The 21,438-nt window shown below is 46.4% G+C and overlaps 1 long non-coding RNA gene and 1 pseudogene across 1 annotated transcript in view; both read left to right on the top strand.

Moving 5' to 3' along the window:
• LOC126065943 (uncharacterized) overlaps positions 1–21,438 on the top strand; it is a 258,645-nt gene that overhangs the window by 108,793 nt on the left and 128,414 nt on the right. The window contains exon 2 of the long non-coding RNA XR_007514958.1: positions 3,185–3,343. This is a non-coding gene — a long non-coding RNA (uncharacterized LOC126065943). The remainder of the gene's footprint in view (positions 1–3,184; positions 3,344–21,438) is intronic.
• Positions 11,746–12,395, top strand: LOC126065942 (actin-related protein 2/3 complex subunit 3-like; annotated as a pseudogene).

The following is a 21,438-nucleotide window of genomic DNA, read 5'->3' as shown; positions in this document are numbered from 1 at the left end:
AGACGTCAACCACTAGCCTTTCAGTTAGCGGCTGAGCAGGTTGGCCCTTTGCATTATCCAGGGACTTAAAAGCTGACAGATCCAGGTTCAAAAGTCAGAGGGCAACTGGGCTCCTTCCTCCCTCCCATGGGGAGCAGGAAGCTGACCGGGTCTAGCTAGGAAACCAACTGTTTTCCATTTTGGAGGCTCTGGCTGCGTCCGCCTGTGGGGACTGGCATTCCAGCTGTCTTGCATAAAACCCCTGGCTCTTTAAAATCCTCAGTTAAAGCCTGAACCCCATTAAAAGTTGCCAGGCTGGATTTGGGGAATGGGATCCATAGCTTCTGCACAGACGAGGATCCCTAAGCTGCGGGCATTGGACTCCCCACCCTGAGTATGCATGGAAGTGGGGTGTAAGGTAGCTGAGACACAGAGCATCTGAAAGATGGAATCAAGGAGCCATATCAAATGGCCAAAGGAATCAACAAGAGGAGGGAGGAAGGGGGCTTTAAAGGTCCATTTACAAGAGACGAAATCCCTGAGCATTAGAGGCACTGGATGCAGCATGGAGAAGTTGCATTTTAAGGGTTTCAGGAGTAGAGATAAAGAGTTAAAGATTGATTGTGACTGCCTTCTCGCAGCTTCTCCCATATTTATGCCAATTAGACAGAATTCCTTGCACAGCATAGGTGCTCCATAAATATTTGTGAAATCAACGAATGAGTGGACTAAAACTTTCGCTGTCAACACACCTCTAGAACAATGGTATGATTTGTTGTATATTATATACTGCAGTGGGCGAGGCAGGCGGGCATCAGAATGGAAAGGACAGTGATTCAAAAGCATCCCAAAGGCCTCCCTTTCTCTGCTCCCAGACTCCTATTTTGCAGAATATTCTTTACAGCAGGGTTCAAAACATCCAACACCTTTAGGGCCCAGTCAGGTGAGTTAAATGAATGAGATGGGTGAGGAGGGGGGCAGGGGTGGAGGGGACATTGAGGGCCTGATGAGCCTGTGTTCCCTCCAAAGTTGACAGCCACAGCCCAGCTCCAGCCAACTACCGCCATGAGAGGTTGCAGGTTCCGTGTGGCCGGATCTTCTGGCTTTTCACAAGCTACCACATCTCCAGGTATTTATGTGGCATCTCCTACTCTTTAAAACGTGGGCAACTAATTAAAAAATTTTTTTTATCATGTAACCAAACAAACATCTTTTTCGGGCCACGTTTGGACCATGGGATATAAATCAGTGAACTTGGACTTAACATTTTGCTTCAGGACTTCATCAGCTATGCTCAGCCTGGGTCATGAAGGGCGAGCAGGAGTTAGCCAGGTGGGCAGAGCAGGGCAACACTGGCATTCCAGCGGAGGGTCCGGCATGCAAAGGCACAGAGGGCGGAAAAACACGATGCACTTGGAAAAACCAAAAGTAAATGGGTACAGATGAGGCCTGGGGGTGGTTTGTGTGTGTCATGGGGTTGGGGACAGGTGAGTGATGGGACGTGAGCTATTTAAGAGGTGACAACTGTGGTGGTGGCATGGGGTGTCATTGCCTCAATTATCAACAAGGTTAGGAGCAGATTGATTCAACTGGTGACTACAGGGAAGATTTGGAGCCTATCCTGAAAAACAAAGCCATGCAGGGCTTCCCTAAGACCTAGCTCTGGAGCCAGACCACCAGAGTTCAGATCCTGGCTCCCCTACTTACTAGCTGTGTGACTTAAGCTATGTCTTAATGATCTCGTGCTGCTTGCTGTAACAGAAATACCACAAGTGGATGGCTTTAACAAACAGAAGTTTATTCTCTCACAGTCTGGTAGACTAGAAGTCCAAATTCAGGGCGTCAGCTCCAGGGAAAGGCTTTCTCTGTTGGCTCTGGAGGAAGGTCGTTGTCATCAATCTTCCCCTGGATTAGGAGCTTCTCTGTGCAGGAACCCCAAGTCCAAAAACTCTCTGCTCCTGGCCCATCTTTCTTGGTGGTGTGAGGTCCCCCTGTCTCTCTGCCAGCTTCTCTCTAAAGAGATCGGCTCAAGACACAATCCAATCTTGTAGATCGAGTCCTGCCTCATGAACATAATTGACTCGTCTCCTACCTCATAGAGGTAGGATTTACAACACACGGAAAAATCACATTAGACGACAAAATGGTGGACAGTCACACAATACTGGAAATCATGTTGTAGCCAAATTGATACACATATTTTGGGGGGTACGCGATTCAATCCATGACAAGCTACTTACGCTCTCTATGCCTCACAGTTTCCTTATCTGAAAAACGGGGATAATCGCTACATATCGGTTTTGAGGACTGAAGGGGTTAATTCGTATACCAGACATGGAATGATGCTGGGTGTGTGGTAAACACTCAACAAATGCTCCCTCTTTTTTATTATCATCTGTCTTTTCATTCTCACCTAAAGAGGCCAGACACGCATTCGTGATGTCTGGTACTGGCCCCGGGGAAGCACAGTCTGTGAGTCAGGGGTTTAAAAGCTCTTTTCTAGAGCCAAAGATTCTGATTCTTGGCTGCATGGGGAGGAAATAAAACCTTGCTCTCCTAAATGGACTGGGAGGAGTATGAAATTACGACTAACTCGGTTTGGAGCTTTTGTGTCAGGCTTTCACGAAGAGATCAACCATTTATCATGCACAATTACTCTGACCTTGGGTGAACCACGGCTTCGTGAACATGGAAGATTTCACTCCCGGGGAGCTGGAGATGCAAACCCATCCTGCTCGCCGTCAGAGCACGGAGAAGCCAGGGCCCTGAATGGCCTTAGGTTTACTGTACTTGTTTCGTAGCCTTTGAAACCCCACTCTTTCCAGGGCCTGCTTTCAGAGGCAGGGCGTACATTGAGGGAAAATAAAGATTTTGTAGAACCGGGTCAAATTTGTCTCTACTACTTAATAGATGTGATTGAGCTTCTCTCTTTGCCTCATTGTTTTTATCTTTTAAGTCTGGGCTACTAATATCTGTCTCAAGGAGCCCTGGTGGCACAGTGGTTAAGCGCTCGGCTGCTAATCGAAAGGTGGGCGGTTGGAACCCACCCTGAGGCTCCACAGGAGAAAAGACCTGGCGGTCTGCTCCCGTAAAGATTTCAGCCTGGGAAGCCCTGCGGGCGGTTCTGCTCTGTCCTGTAGGGTCGGTACGAGTCAGAATCAACTCTTAACAACAGAAATGTCTGTCTCATCCGTTTTTTGTGCAGGTGAAGACGTAGTAAGTGCAGTCACACAGACGCCCTACGAGAGTGACGCTGATGGGAGTATCTCCATCGTGCAGAGGAGTCCACGAGGCTCAGAGAGCTGAAGTCCCCTGCCTGAGGTCGGACTCCAGGCTGCTTAACCAGCCAGGGGTCTGATACATGGTAGGTGCCTAACAGCTAGATGTTTGTTGGTCTTGTTACAGCCCAAGGACTCTCCTCCCTCTGCAGCCGCACCCCTGTCCCAGAACTGGGCCAGAAGCCTTCAGACTCTATCATCAAGGCAGGATTTCGACTGATAACATTTTCTCCTTCCTCCCTTCCTCCATCTCTTTCTCCTTCCCTTTCACTTTTCTTTCCTCTGGCTCTTTTTTTCTCCCTCCCTCCCTCCAGCTCCTCCGCCTTCCTCCCTCCAGCTCCTCCTCCTTCCTCCCTCCCCCACTTCCTTCCCCCATCCCTTCCTTCCCGCATCTCTTCCTCCTTCCCTTTTTCCCTCTTTCTCTTCCCTCTTCCTCCCTTCCCCTTTCAGACTCTGAATGAGCGCCTGGCACAAACCAGGCATTGTGCCTGAGCATGACACAACATGAAACCATGGCTTCCTTTGTGTCATTCCACCTGCGCACCAAAAAAAACCCGGTTATTGTCCAGCCAACTCAGACTCATGGCGACCCCGTGTGAGTCAGAGTAGAACTGTGCTCCACAGAGTTTCCAGTGGCTGAGTTTTCCAAAGTAGATCTCCAGGCCTTTCTTTTGAGGTGCCTCTGGGTGGACTCAAACCATCAACCTTTTGGTTAGCAGCCTTGTGTGTTAACTGTTTGTAGCACCCAAGGACTCCACCTGCACACAGTTGGTGTTTAATATGTGTCTGTCTTCTCTGCTGTGTAATGATCATTGAACCGATTAATCCACCAGAGACTTTCATGTTTTAACCCTTATTTTTTAAATAAGACAAAAACCAAGCATTTTTCCCTGCTTTAAATTTTATACATGACCACAGTAGAAAATTGGACCATGCAGCAAAGTTCTGAGAAGAGTATAACAATCATTAATACTATGCCACTAAACGTACCCACTGTTCACAGTTTGCAGCCCTTTCCGTTCAGGTCTCTGTGCTACGCATAGACATCCCTATACATCCTGTATTTATTTTGTGTAATTGAACTCATATGTGGTGCATATTTGTGTATTCTACGAAGTATATTTCTGTGAGTCATTCAGCGTTCATTTCTCCTATTCATTCATTCGACAAGTATTTTCTGAGCACTTCCGTGGGCTCATAATTGTTCTAGGTACTGGGAACACAGCAGTGAACAAAATGGACAAAAACACCTACCCTCTTGGATCTTACATTCTAGTTTAGGGAAATAGTATGTAAGATAAATACAGAAAATATGTAGGTGAGAGGTGGTAACAAATGCTGTAGAGAAAAATAAAGTGAGAAAGGGAGATAGTGCATACATGTGTACGTGCGTGTGTGTGTTTGTGTACATGTGTGCATATATGTTTCATCTTTAAATAGGATGCTCATAGAAGGCATACCTGAGAAAATGACACCTGGGCCAAGGACAGAAGCAGGTGAGGGAGCTAGCAATAAGAACATCCAGTCACAGGGAACTACAGGTGCCATGGCCTGGGGGTGGGCATATGTGAGGTGCTTTTGAGGAACTTCCGGGAAGCCATTGTGGCTGGAGGGGAGCGAGAGAAGGGGAGAGTACCAGGAGCTGGGGTCAGGAGGGTAGCAGGTGCCAGACACTGTGCCAGGGTGAGGATTTGGGCTTTACAGTCGGATGAGAAAGCTGCTAGTGAGTTTTGAGCATAGGAGTGATGCAGATTGATCTGCGATTTTTTAACCTATCCCTTGCTACTGCATTTATTCCAGGCTGTAGAGGACACAAGTGGAAACCAGGAGGCCGGGTAAGAGTCTGCCTGGAATAGGCAGGGCAAGAGATGATGGCCACAGACATTCTCAGCATTACCTTCATTTCCAAGCTAGCAAAAAACCAATTGCCTTTGAGTTGATTCTGACCTGTGGCAACCACGTGTGTCAGACGAGAACTATACTCCTTAGGGTTTCCAGTGGCTGATTTTGGGGAAGTAGATTACCAGGCCTTTTTCCAAGGTGCCTCTGAGTTGACTTGAACCCTCAACCTTTTGGTTAGTAGTGGAGTGTGTTTATAGCTTGTACCACTCAGGGACTCCTCATTAAAAAAATCTATGTAATATTGTGCCATACGCATGTGCTGCGGTTTATTGAGCTGTTGTTCTGCAGCTGGACATTGGGTTGTTTTCAGGTTTGTTTCCTAGCCCACCCTCACTTATGGACCCTCCTGAATTACTTTTCTCAGCTTCATTGCCAACCTACATATCACATTCTCTTCTCTCCCTATCAGGAAAGATTATGAACTGCGTTAATTAATAGGATTTCTCCTCCCTTCTCCCTCCATCTCTCTTCGCTCTCTCTCATTTTTCTTCCCTCCACATGCCTCCTTCTTCATCCATGTGTTAATTTTTAATTTAGAAACAACCAGAGCTCCTAACCGGTTAGGTCAGGTTCAAACCCCTGCTGAGAATTTGCATTTCTAACAGGTTCCCAGGCGATGCTAATGCCGCTGGTTAGGAACCAATTCTGAGAACCACTAGTAGAGCAGTGGGTCTGAAAATTCATTACACCTAAGAATCACCTGGGGGTGTTGTTAAAATGTAGATTCTGATTCAGTATATCTGGGGTGAAAATGCAAATTCTCAACAGGAGTTCGAACCTGAAATAAACTAGTTCGAAGCCCTGTAAACAAGACAGAGGCTTCTCTCACCTGGTGGCATAGACAGACTCCTACCTGGAGAAGCTGCATTACACTGGAGCTCATTGCATTGTCTTCCTGTTGTAGACTTTGGGACCTGTGGGGTTGGTGTTGGTGCCCTGACAGATCCTGTAGGCTCCCCTTTACCAGTTCAGTACGTGCATCACCTGTGTGTATTGCTGCAAATGGCTCACACCACCAATCCTCTTCTCAGAGTGGCTTTTGGGCAAGGGGAGTCACCTTTCCTAGAGGCACCTGGGAGTTTACATTGCCTGCCGAGGTAGCTAATGTCTGGCTTGTGCTGGGGTTCCAAAGCTTAGCTTGCTTGCCTCAAAGTTAGACAAACTCTGCAGCGCAGTGAACACACCAGAGCTCCCATGGGATCAGGCTGAGGCTAGACTTCACCTGAAACCACACCCTTGCTTGGCTTCGTCTGCTTCCCTGCCTTGCTTCCCCCATGCAGGTATAGGTTTCTCTTGAAAGTACACTCTCCATGAATCACTTACACCTGAATCGTTGTGTCGGGCTGTGCTTCTGTGGAATCTGACTGATCTAAGGCAGGGCCGCCTTGTCCTGTGAATACTCAGCCAATGGAGAGTCCATGCGTTCACAATGGTGGAGACTCATTACCTGTTTGCTTCTTTATTCTATTTACTTGCCTTGACGCTAGCCTGCTTCAACATAACATTGACCCATGTTGCTGATCTCCAACTTTAAATAGAGCCCAGAGGTATAGTTATGCTCTCCCTGAATGCAGAAAGTGTGCGGAACAGCATCAGGAAACATGGGTTTGAGTCCTGGCTTCCCTGCATTGCCAACGATACATTCCGGCTGGTTCTGTAACCTCTCTGAACCTCATTTTTCTCAGCTGTGCAGTGGAGGTCATAGTAATGCATGTGAAAAGCACTCCACAACTGTGAACTGTTTTTGTTCCCCATAAATGTGGCAGTTGAGATCCTAATTGGAGGGTATTGATTTGAGCTTTCACTGGATCCCTGAGATATGGTCCAACATGGGCTCTGTGACTCTTAGCTTCATCCATGAAAAAATCTCTTCCCAATTCATAAGTTTTACCAAAAATTCAGGTTTGGGGGAACTCAGCCATCTTTCTTCAATGGCTTCAGGTACAACATTACCACCAGGTGGTAGTGTGGTCTTACATGTCCTAAGAAAGCTACTGCAAAGGTTTTGGGAATATATCCCATTCCATACACTCCTGTTCACTGTAACAACATAATGGAGTCGTGTAGAGTTCTCCAATGAAAACTGCATACTTTCCAAGGTATTTTTAAAATGCAGTTGCAGGGTGACTTAGCATAATTTTTGGAGCAACTGCAACCAGACTCCCTTGGAGCAAAAAAAACCGGAAGTCTAAAAAAAAAAAAAACAGGTGATAAATTGTGGAATGAGAAGTTTGGGAAGAAGCTTCCCCAGATGATTTTGAGGAACGTTTGACATGGGAAATGGAATATGGACTGTTGTGTTGCCCCTAAGGCACAACATAAGGCACACAGCCATTGTGCCTAATGCAGAATGCTACCTATAGTAGGTGCTTAGCAAATGGCTATAGAATGAATGAGTCAGTCATTTACTCAACCCATGCACACATGAATGAATGATTAAGGACAGCAGTGGCAGAAAGCATTTGCCCTAGAGAATGAGTATGAGAACCTCAGGTAAAATAGACACATGCTTTAACTTTTGGGGAAATTGAACTGGGTTGAATAAGCAATGTAAATGGAAATTGGGATGCCCACAGATCGGGGAACTTCCTGTTACAGCTGAGCTAGTTGAGGAAGGAAATTGTTTAGAAAACTCTGCTGTAGCTGTTAGAGCCCTGCCCCGTCATGAATAAACTTAGTCTCCATCCCACCTTGATGTCAGGAGAGAAAGGAGATCTTGAGGCCATTCATCCCTTTTCCCCAAGATGCCAATTTCCTTGAGTTAATCCACACTCACCCTTCAGTGATTGACTTATGACTCTTAATTCCCTAGCAAGCCCAAGACCAGGCCGGGCCATCAAAACCACCTCACTAAAGGCTCAGTGCTGACAGAAGGGAAATATCCTGAGAGGGTATAGAGAACAGATAATTTGTCCCATAGGGCAGTTGTCTTCGTCTTTGGCTTGAAGTACCTTCAGAGTATCTTTCTCCCTATTTCCTGGCTACTGATAACAGCAGAGACCAACTTTTCCCCACAAGATGACGATACTGTCAAATACATCTGGGTTGCTAGAGGTTGAAATCCCAGGGAGCTAAGGAGAGAAAGGACTTTCCTCTTTTTGTATTAGCTAGGAATGCAAATAATAGAAAACCCAACTACAGTGGTTTAAATTACTCACATAAGGAAAAGTCTGTTAGTAGGTGGATGTGGGCATTGGCTCAGTAAATCAATAGGATTCTCTTGAGAGCTACTGTGATTCTCTTGGGCTTTCTCTCATGGATGCAAGATAGCCACTTCCTGCATTCCCGGATGAACAAGCTGGAGTGGGTTGGGGGGCGGGGAGGAGTCACACTAGTCACAACTGTTTCTTTTTATCAGGTTAAAATGTTTCCAAATTTACTCCCAGCAGACTTTCATTTGTGTTTCTTGAAGCAGGAGAGTCCCATAACTGCAAGGGAGGCTTTTCAACCTCTACAGCGGGAGGCAACCAGGGAGAAGGGAATGGGAATAACTCTTGGGTTGCCAGTTAACACTCTTGGTGTACTTTCTACTTCCCGGCCTTCCAAATTTCCAGTTTTTATCTGGGACTTGCATCTTACCTGATGGAATGTCAGTCTATATGAGAAGGACACCACTCATTTCCTGTCACAAGCGTGTGGCATGACAGTAAGACCCATCTCCACTTATACAAGAGATGATCAAAAAAAAAGTTGTCGTTCAAGTTGATTCAAACTCATGGTGACTTTATGAGTTTCAGAGTAGAACTGCACTCCATCGGGTTTTCAATGGCAGTCATCTTTCAGAAGGAGATCACCAGGCCTTTCCTCTGACGTGCCTCTGGGTAGATTCAAACCTCCAATGTTTCGTAGCCAAGCACATTAACTGTTTGCAGCACCTAGGGACAAGATGACCAGAGGCAATAGCTAGTACCTGTTAAGGACTTACGTGCCAGGCACTTTGCTAAGTACTTTACATTTGCTAATTTTTAACATTTTCATAGTAACCCCTTGAGGTTACTATTAAGACACTCCCATTTTACAGATTATTTTACAGATTAAAAAAGCAAGGCTCGAAGGAGTTGAGGGACTTGTCTAGCTAAAAGGAGGCATGTGTTGGAGTTGAACTTAGGCAGTGCTGTGCTTTTAGCTGCCATGAGACATGCTCTCATCTGGGTTCCTTTGAGATTGCCCTCCCTTCTATAGAAAGAAAAAAAAAAATCCGCCAGTGGCTGTTTTCCCTCTTTATCACAGAAATGCCTGGGGTCCCTACTCCCTGTCCCACTTTCAGGGTCCGTTGGTGCTATTATTCTGGGCTGGCAGTAAAATGACATTTATGAGGATTTTTCTCTTTGAAGTGAGAGTGTTTGCGTGTTTCGCTTTAAAGCAAGGGAAAAAACAAGAGCTGAAGCAGATAAATAATTGCAGCCTTGGAGAAGGGGCATGTTACATGCGGATGTGCAGTCTCCACTCTGTCATGTCGAGTCATCTTATATGGAAATATCTTTGTCTCCTTTCAAGCGACTTTATTAATTTCTTCCCCCACTTCTATTCCTTTTATTTTCAAAGAAACTGGCTGTTTTTTTTTCTTTCCTTTTTGGTTAATGTTTTCTTCTGTGTCCCTACATTTTTCCTTGGGGATTATTCTGAGGTAGGGGACATGCTTTCCAATTCTCAGCGTGCAGCATGAGTGCTGAGTATTTGCAGTGGGGTGGAACTCTTGAATCCTGGTGCTGCCACTTACTAGCTGTTTGGCTTTGGGAGAGTGGCCATGTCTCCAAATCTTAGTGTCCCCCTTCTACAAATTGGGAGTAATAATACCTACTTCCAGGATCACTGGAAGGAAAGAATGTCACTATAAAAAATAGAATGCTAAATATCATGAGGCAAGGGAATGTCATGTCTACCCCTTCTAGGCTAACCTAAAAATCTCATTGGTCTTCCCCTAGACTTTGGTCTGTTCCCTTATACGTTATATTTGCACACACACACACACATATATAAAACTCAACCTGTTCCCATCAAATCGATTCCAACTCATAGCGATCCTCACAGAGTAGAACTGCCCCGCAGGGTTTCCAGGGAGTGGCTGGTGGATTCAAACTGCTGACCTTTTGGTTAGCAGCCATAGATCTTAACCACTGCACCACCAGGGTACACATACAAATACACACACACATATGTAAATACAGGAAAGAAGCAATTGCCATTAATTTATATGAGAAAAATTTTTGAGTGTTCCCAGACCTAAAAAATAACCTATCAAATCATACGAAATCACACAAAAACCCTAAAATAACACTAACAAAAGTATGCTGGCTTGGTGCTGAGAGTAGTTCTGGGGGAGGAGCTTGGCAAAGTTATTCTTGCTGCTCAGGGTGCACGTTGCCTCTTAAATGGCTCACTGCTAAAGAAAAAAAAAAGCTGAACACTATTTCCACTATTCACCTTTTTTCCATAAAAGTGAAAATTCTCTCTGGATTCTTCAGTTAGTGAAAACAGATACTTCACTTATCGAGTATCTCATTAGCCAACATGTTGCATGTGCTATAATAGTAAAAAATCTACCATCATTTTGCACATTAATGACGTACATACAGTAACATACGCCAAGGTGTGAGGCAAGAATATGCTGGCTGTGATGGCTAAGGTTATGTGTCACCTTGGTTGGGCCATGATTCTCAGTAGTTTGGCGGTTATGTAATGATGTAATTTGGCAGCTATGTAATGATATAGTCATCCTCTATTTTGTGATCCTGCATTTTTACATAACACCAATTTTGCATAATAGGTCTTTGGAACCTAACCATGGTGATAAGTGAGGAGAGAGGAGAGGATGTAGGGCTTTTGTAAAAATGCAGTGGCGTAAAGCAAACTTTCCTCAAAAAGCGTGGGATACCTGTATAGGTGGTGGTTGTGTGCCGTCAAGTCAATTCTGACTTATAGTATATGTATGTATGTGTGTGTGTAAATATATATATACACACACACATACATGTGTGTATATATGTATATATAAAAACCCATTGCCATCGAGTCGATTCCAACTCATAGCAACCCTATAAGACAGAGTAAAACTGCCCCACAGGGTTTCCAGGGAGTGCCTGGTGGTTTTAGACTGCCAACCTTTTGGTTAGCAGCTGTAGCTCTTAACAACTATGCCAGCAGGGTTTCCCTTGGTGGCACAAGGGTTAAGCACTCAGCTGCTAAGTGAAAGGTGTGCAGTTCAAAAACACTCTGGCTTCACAGGAGAAAAGACCTGTGATCTCCCATAGAGATAACAGCCCAGGAAACCCTGTGTGTGTGTGTGTGTGTGTGTGTGGAGAGAGAGAGAGAGAGAAGGAACCCTGGTGGCACAAGAGCTAAGCACTCAGTTGCTAACCAAAAAGTTGGTAGTTTGAATCCACCCAGCAGCTTGGTGGGAGAAAGACCTGGTGATTTGCTCGTGTAAAGACCAAAGCCTAGAAAACCCTGTGGGGAAGTTCTGCTCTGTCACCTGGGGTTGCTGTGAGTTGAAATAAACTTGATGGCAACTAACAGCAACAATGTGTGTGTGTGTTTTGCATGTGTGTATCCCATTTATCTTGCTAGCCAGCCAGCCAACTGTCCACCTATCCCTGTATCTATGTATCTATGTATGTTCAAAATATATCACAGTTGGGCGCAAACTCGGGGGCCGCCAAGATGCTGGCCTACCACTCTTCTCTCATGGACCCTGACACCAAACTCATTAGAAACATGGTGCTGCTACGTATCGTATCAGAAGTCAGTTCAAAGGACCCACCCCTCAAGAGACGAAAGATGCAGATATCGTGGACGAGGCCGTCCATTACTTCAAGGCCAACGTCTTCTGCAGAAACTATGAAATTAAGAATGGAGCAGATAGGACCTCGATATATATAACTCTCTACATTTCTGAATGCCTAAAGAAACTCTAGAAGTACAATTCCAAAAGCCAAGGCAAGAAAGAAATATACACACTGGGAATCACTAACTCCCCTATTCCTGGAGAGCCTGGTTTTCCATTTAATGCCATTCATGCCAAACCTGCAAACAAGGAGGAAGATGAAGTGATGAGGGTGTACTTACAGCAGCTAAGGCAAGAGATGGACTGAGGCTTTGTGAGAAAGTTTTTGACCCTCTGAATGACAAACCTAGGAAGTGGTGGACTTGCTTTGTGAAGAGACAGTTCATGAACCAGAGTCTTTCAGGACCTGGACAGTAAGGGGAACCTGGGCAGACACTGGCTCTACAGCTATGGGCAGCCTTTCACAGCAAGATGTACAGAATTCTTTGCCTTTGTTTCCTAAAGTTGTATAGGGAAGAGAGAAGAAAGCATGTCTTTATTTGAAAAACTATCAAGAACTCGGGGAGGTCATGGAAGCGTGATTTGAATTTTTTTTTTTTGCAGTGTTAAGCTGGTACTTAGTGATGATAACATTTCTAACAACAACAAAATATACCACTTATGCCTTCTGCAGCTATCCCCTAGGCAAGTCACCACCAGTTTCTCCCTGGACTAGTTAAATGGCCTCCTAACTAACTCTCTCTTCCTACCTGTGTTCTTGTTTCATTCTCCTCTTAACACGGAGACCACATTTATCCTGTGAAGACAGAAAATCGTGTCTTTTATTCTGCTATGAACTCTCCAATGGCTCCATCTCACTCAGCGTAGAAATGAAGTTTTTATTATGACCTAACACTCTGTGTCTCAGACCTTATCGCCTCCTCTCTCATTCTTTCTCCCTCTCTCTGTTCCAGCTACTCCAGCCTTCTTGCTCTTCCTTCAACCCTTCAGGCACATTCCTGCCCCAGGGACTTTGCACTTGCTACCCCCTGTGTCTGGAATACTCATCCCTCGCCTATGCTCTTAGATCCCTCACTTCTTTCAGGATTTTGCTCAAATGCCCCGCTTTCAATGAGATATTCTTTAATAGGTTTTATAATAATAATAATAAAAGTTTTCCAAATAAAGTTGCAATAAGAGAATCATTTAAAAAAAAAATGACTTCAAATAAACTAGAACCAACCTGGATATACCAAGCTTAGAAAAGTGATAGTAATAGACAAACAGTGAAGGCCAAAGGATTTGCATTTCACCAACCACCCATTCTATAGTCAACCCGTTGTCTTCTTCCTCTTTGCGCGTATCTGTGTATCGGAGGTTAAGATGAAGTAGACAGGGAAAGCAGTGTATGGAGTTTACCCACTCAAACAAATCAACTTGGGGGAGGCGGGAAGAAAACAGCATTTGTGCTTGTCTGGCCCTAGTGACTCAGGTTTGGGGGTGGTCCATGGACAGAGTTCACCTGGTGGCTGCTTCTGTCATCTCTAGGCTGGGGCAGGCTTTAAGGAGACCCTGGAGCAGTGAATGGTGGGTAAAGCCAATAGTGCTGTTTATTTTTAAGTACCCTGAGTCCCTAAAACACTTTCCTTTTTAACTCCTTAGAGTGGGAATTGTTGTTGCCAGGTGCTGTTGAGTTGATTCCGACTCATAGCGACCCCATGTGACAGAGTTGAACTGCCCCATTAGGGGTTTCTTGGTTGTAACCTTTACGGAAGATCAGCAGATGTTTTTCCCAAAGAGTGGGAATGTTGTTGTTGTGTGCCGTCAAGTCGATACTGACTCAGAGCAACCCTTTAGGACAGAGTAGAACTGCCGCACAGGGTAGGCTGTAATCTTTATGGGAGGAGATTGCCAGGTCTTTTCTCCCAGAGAGCAGCTGGTAGGTTCAAATTGCTGACCATTCGGTTAGCAGCTGAGTGCTTAACCGTTGTGCCACCAGGAATCCTTAAGAGTGGGAATCAAACCAAAACTCGTTGCCATCGAGTCGATTCTGATTCATAGCGACCCAAAAGAACAGAGTACAACTGCCCCATAGGGTTTCCAAGGCTGTAATCTTTACGGAGGAAGACTGCCACATCTTTCTTCTGTGGAGCGGCTGGTGGGTTTGAACCAACGACCTTTCGGTTAGCTGCCGAGCTCGTAACTGCTGTACCACCAGGGCTCCCTTAGAGTGGGACTAGGGTTGGTATAAATTAGGGAGCACCAGACTTTTACTGCCAAAGGCCAGAAAGTAAATAGTTCAGGCTTTGCAAGTCATAAAGTCTCTGTTGCAATTTCTCAGCTCTTTCATTGTCTTGTGAAAGCTGCCATACCTGTACCTGTTGCCATCAAGTCCGTTCTGACTGATGGCGAGCCCCCGTTTGTTACAGAGTAGAACTGTCCCATAGGGTTCTCTTGACTGTCATCTTTACAGAAGCAGATGACCAGGTTACTGGGTAGGTTCGAACCGCCAACCTTTAGGTTAGCAGCTGATCGCAAACCACTTGTGCCACACAAGCTCCTAAAGTGGCCATAGACGATATGTAAATAAATGGGCATAGCTGTTTCCCAATAAGCCTTTATTTATGGACACTAAAATTTGCATTTCATGTAATTTTGACATGTCACAAAATATTCTTCTTTTGGTATTTTTTTTCCAACCATTTAAAAGAATATAAAACTTTTCTTAGCTTTTGGGCTATGGAAAACAGGTAGCAGACTGGACTTGGCCCATGGGCTGTAGTTTCCTGACCCCTGGTATGGCACAGTGGTTAAGAGTTTGGCTGCTTACCAACAGGTTGGCAGTTCGAATCCACCAGCCACTCCTTGGAAACACTATGGGGCAGTTCTACTCTGTTCTTTAGGGCCGTTATGAGTTGGAATCAACTCAACGGCAACAGGTTTGGATTCTCTTGGTTGGTGCAAAGAAGGTGCCCTGGTGGTACCGTGGTTAAGCACTCAGCTGCTAACCAAAAGGTCAACAGTTTGAATCTACCAGCTGCTCTTTGGAGACCCTGTGGGACAGTTCTACTGTGTCCTGTGGTGTCGCTATGAGTCGGAATCGACTCAGTGGCAACTTGTTTGGTTTTGGTGTAAAGAATGGTATGAGGACTTACACTATTGGAATTATTATTTTTACCCATGTGGAAATATTGATTTTTTTTTTCACTTAAAGTTAGTATATGCTTTTTTATAACACAGAGTACCAGATGTCCTGAAAATGTATATTTTTCTGATGCACAATATGTAATTTTTAAACTGGCTAAGATAGGGTGTCAGACCAATTGATAACTGCAATGTATAAAACATATGAAACTAATTCCAGGAAATACCTTATATTTATGTCCTTGAGTCTGAATTTCTGAGCTTTCTGTGTTTAAGGATGGAATATGGTTTATTCAAAGAGTAGCAGGTTATATATCTTGATGGCTACATTAGCTCGGTGTTTCGTTTCCTTTCTGGAGCAGGTAAGCCTTACAGACTGTTTTAGTTTGCAGCAATTATATTTGCTTATCGCTCTGAAACAGAATTTCATTTGAAGCCAGTTATTAATGTCTAAAATGCACTTCCAGGAAATAATTTTGAACATTTTGTTTATTAAAAAGAACTCGATGTTTGTTCAAAGACAGTGATGTAATTTACAAAGTTCGATATTAGTTATTTTATGAGGTAATATAAAAATGCCATTTTCTGAGACCCTGTTGCTTAATTGTACTGTGTTACACTTGGTATCAGAATAAGGTGCTATTTTGTATTGTGCTTTTATGGCCCTAATCAGTAGGTTTATTAAAGGGGAAAAAAGCAAAAAAAAAAAGTAAAATGAAATAAAGCCCTTCCCAACTATGAATTCTTCTGATTTGTAGATTTATTTTTATGAAATATCTTCACAACGAAAAACCCGAACCAGCTGTTGTACAGTCAGCCCCGGCTCGTGGCAACCCCACGTGTGCGGAGTGGAACTGTGCTCCATAGAGCTTTCAAGGCTATAGTCTTTGGGGAGCAGATCTCCAGGCCTTTCCTCTGATGGACCTCAGAGTGGATTTGAACTGCCCACTTTCAGTTAGTCGTCAAGTGCTTAATTGGTTGTGCCACTCAGGGACCTCATGAAACATCTTCAAAAGGTGTTCACATTAAGCCACTTACTATGCTGTTATCCCCACATGTCTGGCAGTTGGTCATACTGTGGTGGCTGGCGTGTTGCTGTGATGCTGGAAGCTAGGCCACCAGTATTTCATATACCGGCAGGGTCAACCATGGGGGACAGGTTTCAGTGGAGCTTCCAGACTAAGACAGACTAGATATTGGATTGACTTATATGATGGATTGACACAGTGGCTGTAACAACGGGCTCAAGCATAACAATTGTGAGGATGGCACAGGACCCGGCAGTGTTTCATTCTGTTGTACATAGGGTCGTTATGAGTCAAAACCGACTTGACAGCACCTAAAAACAACAATATGCTCTTACATGCTTTTAATGGCTTAGCTTTGTGGAAAAAGAAGTCATTAAAAATTTGGAAACATATGGAAAATCTAGGGCATAAGCCACTGTTACAGACCCTGTTGGTGCCCCACCAATATCTCTGGCACTCACTGCTCCAGTACATGCCCATGCCGCCAACTACAAGACTGTGCCCTAGGGCTTTCTCCTGGCCTCAGCGAGGGGCAGGCCAGAAATGCTGAGGAGCTCGTGCCCCAGGAGCAGTACCCAACCAATTATAGGTAGGTGGAGTACCTGGGTGGTACAAATGGTTATGTGCTCAGCTGGTGACAGAAAAGTTGGAGGTGCAGATCCACCCAGAGGTGCCTCGGAAGAAAGACCTGGTGATCTAAAAAAAAAAATCAGCCATTGAAAACTCTGTGGTGCACAGTTCTACTCTGGCATAATGGGGTAGCCATGAGTTGGAGACCACTCAGTTGCAGCTAGTTTGAGAAGGTAGCTAGCTAGCATCACCATTTTGCAAATGAGGAAAGTGAAGTTGAAAGCGTTTGCATCTGTTGCTCACGGTCGCACAGCCAGAGTCTAAATTTGAACCCAGATCCTGGGCCTTTTCTAAGCCAAGCCTGGAGCATGTCCCCAGGGTAGGACTGGCCTTGTTTTGATCTTCCTTTGGAGTAGGGAGTGCAGCTGTGCTGTCCAGTGTGATAAAAATCTCCGAAGCCACTGAAGCTGGAGGAGGCTCTTCCCAGACCCCCTCCCTTCCCCTTCCTAATGAGCCCGGAGACGCCGGCAGGACGGCGGCAGCCAATGGACAATTAGCGGAGAGGGCTGTCCCGCGTGGGCTGGGCCTTAAGTGTCTGCTTATTAAATCACAGCTCCGCCTGGAGCCAGCACTGCCCCCTCCTCCCCCCGGGATGCCACACATCGCCCTTTGCGGGGGCGGCCCCCTGGGATGCAGCTCAGCCCACAGGATCCAGGGAAAACACAAGGAGAGAAAGACAGGAAGACATTCTGGCCCAGCACAAAGGCCAGGCGTCAGCAGTGGGACGGGTGGGCACATTCCTCTGCACAACAACAAAGGGGATCACCAAGCACCTCCAGTGCTGGGCCCTGGGCCAAGCCCCTCACCTCTCTGGTCCTCAGTTTCCTCTTCTGTATAATGGGGATTGTTCCAGTATCTGATCCACCGGGATTACGAGAAATCATGCATGCAAAGGGCTTAGCACCTCGCCTGGCACAGAGTAAGGGCCCCTCCGCTGCTAACCAGTTGAGTCAGTTCCAGCCCATGGCAATCTCATGTGCTCCATAGAGTTTTTGGTTATGGAGTTCAATGACTGCATTTTCTGATATAGATCTCCAGGCTTTCTTCTGAGGCTTCTCTAACTTTTGGGTGGGCTTGAACCTCTAACTGTTCTGTTAACAGCCAAGTGCCTCACTGTTTGTACTACCCAGGGGCTCCCTTCTACCCCATGCTCTCAGCTGCTTGCTTCTTAAAATGTAATGTAGGCCCAACCCCAGACCTACAGAATCAGAGTTGAGGGCTGGAGCCAAGGAATCTGCATTTTATAAGTTCCCTAGCTGGGCTGGGTACACAGTAAAGGCAGAAAAATAATACTTTTGAACAGGGATCAGCAGACTTTTTCTCTAAAGGTCTAGATTCTCGATATTGAAATCATAAAGGATTGCCGAAGCAAAGACCCTGAGATAAACGCAACTGAGCCAGGATATCCCTGGCATGAAGGGGATAGAACAAAAGAAGTTTGATGACAGTAAGCAGAAGGGCATCGAGGAGTGTGGTCTGATGGCATGGGCTTCAAAGGAAGACATGTGGGTTTGAATCCTACCTCTTCCTTTTACTAGCTGTGTGGCCTTGGGCAGGCAACATACCCTCTGCAAGCCTGTTTACTCTTTCGTAGAATGTGAGCAAAAATACCACTTCCCTAATTAGGCATGTCTGTGGCAGAAAAAACTTTAGTGCTCACCAATAGCCTTGTTTCTCATCCTGTTCCTGGACATACACCTAGACTACATGTCCCAGCTGCCTTTGCAGGTAGATGAGGTCATGTGATGGGTTCTGACCAATAGAATGTAGGCCTGGCCTCTAGACCCTCCTACTTAATCCTCTACACCCTTTCTTCCCCCTCCTGCCAACCGGATACAGAAAATCCAGTGGGAAATCGGATGCCTCAGAACTGTGATTCTCAAAGTGTGGTGCCTGCACTAGTAACATCAGCATTACCTCGGAACTTCTTAGAACTGCAAACTCACAGGCCCCACCCCAGACTTAATGAATGGGAAACTCTAGGAGTGGATCCCAGCAATCCTTTTTAACACACGATTCAGGTGATTCTGATACATGCTCAGAAGTGAGAACCACTGCCCTAGAAGATGGTAGAGCCACAAGTGTGAAGGAGCATGAGTCCCTGATAAAGCAGGGTACCCTCCTGCTGACCCACAGGAAAACCACTGAATTTTGGGGCTTGGTTGTTACAGCGGCTAGCCCACCCTGACTAATGTAATACCTAACAAAACTGGCCTAGGCTAGGTGCTGAAAAGCTGGGGCCTACTGTTGCAGTGGTTATCACAGCTCTTCCATCCTTTCTGAAGGTTCTGTGTGGGACTTTTGGAGTAAAATTGAGGGGGTGGCCCAGAGCAAGAAGCCATATATTGGGACTACTTGCAGCTTTTGCAAGTCAGCAAGGAGAACGCCCTGCAATTGGGAATGAGCTTCTCTCTGCATCGCAGCGGCTGGGGGTGGGTGATGGAAGGGTATTGCCCACAGTGACCTCCCCAGGCAAGGCAGCAGGAAGCCGGAGACAGCCATCATCCCAGCATCCTCCAATTAGCCTCCATCCCCTGACCCCATCAGGCGGGAGGAAGTGCTGGCGCTTTCCAGCTCTCAGGCCCACCTGCCTTGAGGGCTGGCGGGCTGAGCAGCTGGGGTGGCGGCACCTGAAGGTCCTGGCCTAACAGAGCGCCACTTATCCCAGAGATCTGCAAAGGGTTAGTGGGTGGGGGGCCAGGCGGCAGGAGAGGAAATGTCGGTGAGCAATCACACGGGTTCAGGTTGACCTCTGGGCCCCAGCCCCCGGGGCACAGATGCCACATGTGGGCCAGGCCAGACCTCGTCTCCTTGGAGTTCTGAGGAAGCAACTGCTCCTGAGGTTGAAAATCTCGACTTCCCAGGAGCTCCAGGCTGTTTAGTTTGAGGGGAGGCCACGTGCATGGGTTTGGTGTGGCTACATTTTAGTTTGGTGGGGGAGGGTTGGAGGGCAGCTGCACTCCATGACAATACTCAGTGCAGCCTGGACACCTGGGATTGTCAGCGGTGTGGCCTGATTAGCTTCACGGAGCACACGTGTTGATGGCACACTGATACCTGGAGTGAAGCTAAGCCCTCCATGGTTATAACACTCACCCCATTTTACAGATGAGGAAATGGAGGCACAGTAAGGAGTAGTCACCTGCCCAGCCTCACAGCCGGGGGAAATGGTGAGGCTGAGATTTGAGTCAAGTGGCCTGACTCTGGTGAGCCATTCTTAACCATGATGCTGTACGTCTCTCTGAGTGGCCTGTGCTGGTCCAGGTATGGGGGAGACACAAAGACTAAGCCACCATCCCTATACCAAAGGGGTTTACATCCTGGCAAGAATAACCCCTTATCTTTATAATGCATTGTGTCCGCCAAGCTTGACAGCTTTATGGAGTAGGCCATTTAGCATTGTTATCCCCTTTTACAGAGAAAGAAGATGAGGCAGAGAACAAGACAAGGTCCAAAATTCCTCAGTCTGTACATAGAGCATTGGCCTCTTTCCATTCTACACTTAGAGCCCGTGGTGGCCGTGAGTACGTGCCTTGCAGACTACTGCAGGCAGTTCAGTGGACCTACCTGTGGAGTCCCTGGGTGATACAAGTGGTTAACTCAGCTGGTAACCAAAAGGTTGGAGGTTCAAATCTACCCAGCCATGCCTCAGAAGAAAGACCTGGTGATCTGCTTCTGAAAACTCAGCCATTGAAAACTGTGGAGCACAGTTCTACTCTGACACATGTGGGGTCGCTATTAGTGAGAATCGACTCAGCGCAACTGGTAGCTCTGGCTTCGGTGCTGACCCCGGTCCAGACCTCCCGGGAAGGTGCCAGCCAATCACGGGGCATGCTAGAGATCGTAGGGCGGGCCCACCCCTGGGAAACGCAGGGCTCCTGCCGTGGCTGGTGCTGGCTTGTGGACTCCCTAAGAGCCTTACTGAGCACACTGAGACACTTCCACCCAGCGACTCTCCCCGGCTGCCTGGGCTCCCTCCCTGTTCCCCTTTTCACAGGCGTTTCCCCCAAAGAAATCTTTGCACGTCTAACTCTGGCTTGGCTTGGCGTCTGCTTCTTGGAGGACCCGGACTCACACATGGACCTTATGGAGCTTCGATCACCTCACTTTACAGGGGGGGTTGGGGGAGGAGCGGAGCCTGAGGCCTAAAGACAAAAAGATTTGCCTGAGGTCGATGAGGGAGCTATCTGTGAAGCTGGGCTGAGAATCTGGGTCCCCTGACTCAAAGCCTGGTGTGGGGAGGAGTTTTAGGATGATGGTGGGAAGACCTGGGGAAGACTATGCCAGGCCATTCAAAGGCCCTGAGGCAAGAGTAAGCCTAGCATGTCTGCAAGATAGAAGTGAAGGGTGTCTGGAGCATGGTGAGTGTGTGTGTGTGTGTGTGCGCCTGAGACCGCGTATATGAGTGTGAATGTATGTGAGAGTGTGAGTGTAAATATGTGTGTGTGAATGTGTGAGAGTGTGAGTCAATGTGTGTAAGAGAGTGCATGTGTGAACATGTTTGTGAGACTGTGAGTGTGCGTGTGTGTATGTGTGCATGACAGACGGGATGACGCCGGTGGCAGGGCTGCATCCGTAGGGTCAGGCAGGAGTTTGGATTTTCTAAAGGGGCTGAGCATTTAGATGTTTTGAGCCAAAGGATGCTGTTATCAGACTTATATTTTGAAGTCATTCTGGCCCTTGTGGGGAGAATGCAGTACGTAAGGACCAAAGG

The sequence above is a fragment of the Elephas maximus genome, chromosome 22 (assembly GCF_024166365.1).
Source record: "Elephas maximus indicus isolate mEleMax1 chromosome 22, mEleMax1 primary haplotype, whole genome shotgun sequence".
Classification (NCBI taxonomy): Eukaryota; Metazoa; Chordata; class Mammalia; order Proboscidea; family Elephantidae; genus Elephas; species Elephas maximus.
This window is presented reverse-complemented; position numbering and strand designations above follow the sequence as displayed.